Genomic DNA, 4,690 nt, shown 5'->3' on the forward strand with positions numbered 1-4,690 from the left:
AAAAATATGAGAGATTTCGGTTGGGTTTTAGGTTTAAATTTTGAACTTTGGAATCCGTAAATCCTGACAAAAAAACAAACCTAAAGAACACCCTAGAACACAATGAGTATACAACATTAATTTTATATGGAAAACTAACTATCTAGAGACAAATCATAAGTTTAATACCAAATTAAACCGACATCTTTAAAGTTTAAACCTAATTTGCCAATTCCAAAGACCGGTCAATTCAAACACACTCACTTTGACAAAAATAGGAACCCCCGTGGCCACCTTAATAGACATCCAAGCAGATGGTTAGGTACATTATTTTCGATTTTAAATTTTGAAATAAAATTTAAAATTACAAAATTAAAGGGAAATAACAAAAATTGATTAGTAACTTAAACAAAATTATAGCCGGTGTCTTTTAATTGTTTCAGCCACTTAAAAGTTTTCATACGACACATCTTACTGTGCTGGCGCAATATATTTTGACTTGGCACGATATATTTTCTGTTGGCGCATGAGAATGGTTTTGGTGTGCATGTTGAAATCTAGTTACCGTGCCAAGAATAAAATTTATTGCGTCTAAAATTGAAATCTGTTGTGCCAAAAGACATTCGTCAAATACAAGTTAATTTCAAAATATTTTATTAAATTTACTAGTTAACTATTTTGATGTTTTTAATTTTTCTAAAATTAAGTTACCAAACAAGTGAAAAGGTGGTGTGACGAATTAATTACCTCAAAATTAAACTAAAATTAATTGAAATTTTATTACATTCTTTTATTGCATCTTGATAGTTTCTTTATCTTTATCTCTATAATTACAATAAAAATCACTACTTTTTTTTTCTTACTTTTAATTTAATAATATTTTTTATATCTTTATTATTGTTTAGTTTCTCTCTTCTACACACGCAATCACTTTTAACAAATATTATATATTAATGATAAATTATAGAGTATCAACAATGTTTCTTCAAATTTACTCATGAACAATAATATTTCTTCTTACTCTACTCACTACCACTCCATACAATAGAGAGAACTTACTCACATAAATATAGAGGACCGACCTGTTGGGAATACCCTCTGCATGTTTTTTATGTAACATACCTTTTTATAACAATATAGCGAAGATTAAAACACAAACCATGTAAATTTCACATCAGTCGTGAACATGAGAAATTTTTGATTCGTAACGTGTTTTGAGCTTAGTCGATTGTAAAGTGGAGCATATGAAAACTCCACAGTTAAGGTGACCTCCTGGTTAGTCTACGTAGTAATAATAATAAAGAATACCAAATCACTTTTTTGTTATTGATTATATATACTTACCAGCAAACACAACGTTACACAACCAAAGAAAATGGCTTCAACACTTCCAGTTAACTCAACACACCACCCTCACATCGTCCTATTCCCGTTCATGTCCAAAGGCCACACCATCCCCTTACTCCACCTAGCCCGCTTGCTTGTAAACCGCGCGGTTTCGGTCACTATATTCACCACCAAAGCTAACCAACCATTCATTTCCCAGTTCCTTAAAACCGCACCCGAAGGTACCATATCCATTATTACCCTCCCGTTCCCTAGCGGTATAGACAATATACCGCTAGGCGTAGAGAGCACCGATACGCTCCCGTCTATATCGCTCTTTCCACAATTCGCAGTCGCAACAAAACTCATGCAACCTCACTTTGAACAATCACTAAAAGACTTATCAAACGTGACTTGCATCGTTTCGGACGGGTTTTTGAGTTGGACCCTTGCGTCCGCAAACAAGTTTGGGATCCCTCGGCTTACGTTTTATGGTATGAGCGGGTACGCAAATGCGGTGAGTTATGACGTGGGAGCAAACAGGGTACTGTTGGGACCCGAGTTAGATGATGAGTTAATCACTGTGCCTGGTTTTCCGTGGATCAAAGTCACCAGGAATGACTTTGATGAGCCTTTTAATAGGCGGGACCCGTCGGGTCCCCACTTTGACTTTGTTATGGAGGCGTGTATCGCCTCGGCAAATAGTTATGGGATAATAATGAATAGTTTCCACGAGTTGGAGTCAGTGTTTTTAGATTACTTAAACCGTGAAACAAAACCGAAACCCTGGTGTGTGGGACCGCTCTGTTTGGCAGAGCTTAATTCTGTTACAGATTTTGCTGTAAAAACAGAATCTGTAACAGAACCAAAAAGTAAAGTGATAGAGTGGTTAGACGAAAAGCAAGCTAACAGAAGCTCGGTTTTATACGTGGCATTTGGCTCGCAAGCCGAGATTTCGGGACCACAAATGGAAGCTATATCCGCGGGGTTGGAAGAATCTGAATTGAATTTCGTGTGGGTGATACGAAAATGTGAGACGGATGTTATTATATCCGAGCTGGAAAAGCGAGTTGGGGATCGCGGGATGATAGTTAGAGAATGGGTGAACCAAATAGAGATTTTGAAGCATAAGAGTGTTAATGGGTTTATTAGTCATTGTGGATGGAACTCGGTTTTGGAGAGTATATGTGCCGAGGTGCCAATATTAGCGTGGCCCATGATGGCCGACCAGCCGTTGAATGCGAGAATGGTGGTTGAGGAGATTAAGATCGGGTTGCGGGTGGAGACGTGTGATGGTTCGGTTAGAGGGTTTGTAAAGGCTGATGGGCTGAAGAAAACGATTAAGAAGTTAATGGAGGGCGAAAAGGGGAAAGAGGCGAGGAAACGGGTTAGGGAGGTTGGTGCGGCTGCGAAGGCAGCGATGGCGGACGGTGGTTCGTCGTGGTGGACATTAAACGAGTTCATTAATGAGGTGCAGATATTACGAAATGTGGTAAAGAGTGATGAGGAGGTTTAGATGTGCAGTTGGAAATAAAATTTGCTTTAATGCATATGTCTCCCTTTGTGATAGGTTGTGAAATACTTTAAGTTGACTAAGATTTCATGAGTTGATGGCATTTTAATGTGATAGTTACAAGTATTGAAAAGTCAATGAAGTTCAATAATGTTAGAATAGGGAAGAAATCAGGATTTGTCTTAAGTTGGTAGTGGGAGAGGTCGCTAGTTCGAGCCTCGATGGCTGGGTCGGGGGAGGGAGGGTTGGTTTACTATGTTGTTGGGATTTATGCTTTCGAGGGTATTGAGTCGGATTTGGAGTGTCAAATAGCTGGGGACGGTCTGTCACAGGTAGACTTAGAAAAGACGCTAAAAAAATAGTGAAGTTGAATTATATTTTGGGTGAACACGATTTGGCTTATTATATGGTTTCAATTCAAGTCTAGAAACGTGTTCGAATTAATATGAGTTTTGAATAAAATGAAATCTTGTCAAAACAGCCAGTTTTATAAAAGTTATAATTTAGTACAACTCAAAATGAGCTATTGTCGAGGGTGGTAATGGCAGTGGTGGAGGCGTCAACCATGGTGTTGGAAACGGAGACGACAGTGGTGGCAGAGAAGGCTGCGGAGGAGTTGTTGACAACGATCATAATGCGTAGACACGTGATTAGAAACAATAGAAATGAGTTGTGATAATTATTTGGACCCCTTTTGAGTGAGAATTTTTGTAAACTCAAACACAACTTATCGAGGTTGAGCTAATATAAACTAAAGAAGTTTTTATATACATATCACTGCATCTAATTTATGTTATATATGTATCCATGTTGTAATAACATATAAAATACAGTTATTTACATTTATGTTTTGTAAGTTTTAAGATGAAAATGAGGAAATTTGTATATTTATAGTAATAGAAAATAATAGAATGGTTTTATTATTTTGAATCCAGTTTGGTGATTCAGTTTAGCCCATTTATGAATGGGCTAAAAATAGACAATGGTGATCATTTAATTTAATTTGTGTTGGAGGCTTATGAAAAGAAATTGGAAACCAACATTGGGCTTTCATGCCACAAATAATATTTTTGTGGGCTGATATATGCTTGAATATAGGTGCACATCGAAGCCGGTTAACCGACCTGTTTGGATTCGGTATTATACGATCCGGTGTGAAATTCATAGAAACCGTAGGCTTGAGGCCAGTTGAAACAAGTTCCAAACTGGTTTAATCAAACCAAAACTGGTTTCAACCCGAGCCGAAACTGATCATAAACCGGTTTTTGACTTTTTGTTGACCAAATTGAAACGGTTTCAACTCAAACCGATTTAGTGTTTGAACTGGTTTCGACTTTTGTTGACCAAAATAAATAGGTCTGTGCACCTCTATGTTCTATTATGTAGAAACTCCATTGTCTTGTACTATGGCTTATGTGATTGAGTACCATAATATATATTTTGTTAATGTGAAAAGTGCCCGGATTATGTCAATATAATGTCACGCACACTAGTGAAATCATGAGTTTTATAATTAAATGATTAAACATAATTTTAGAAGTAGTCTTGTGTCTTATGTTTTACTTTTCACAATCAAACGAAACGTGAAACATTAATCATTATGATACCATATTTACTCTAGCTACTTAGGTTAAGTAGGTTTTCTAATGAACCAACATTGATCGAGGTTATCATATACATGCTTATCCTTATTCCACAAGTTATGAAGACTACCAAATAATGTTTTCTAACAAATTCAGTGTGATTTTATTTGAACAATTCATTTTCAATACTCAAACCACCATGTTTTAGAAAATGTCCTTGGGTACTCAATACTCACTAATTAATCAAAACTTCTCCCCATAATAGATTGCAGTACCAACCATGAGTGCA

At 36.6% G+C, this 4,690-nt stretch overlaps 1 pseudogene; it reads left to right on the forward strand.

Moving 5' to 3' along the window:
• Window positions 1–1,315: 1,315 nt before the first annotated feature.
• Window positions 1,316–2,821, forward strand: LOC143628749 (UDP-glycosyltransferase 90A1 pseudogene; annotated as a pseudogene).
• The last annotated feature ends 1,869 nt before the right edge of the window (window positions 2,822–4,690 follow it).

This window comes from Bidens hawaiensis, unplaced genomic scaffold, assembly GCF_021521415.1.
Source record: "Bidens hawaiensis isolate Kalapana, Puna unplaced genomic scaffold, B.hawaiensis_p1.1 tig00005061_1, whole genome shotgun sequence".
NCBI classification, from domain to species: domain Eukaryota; kingdom Viridiplantae; phylum Streptophyta; class Magnoliopsida; order Asterales; family Asteraceae; genus Bidens; species Bidens hawaiensis.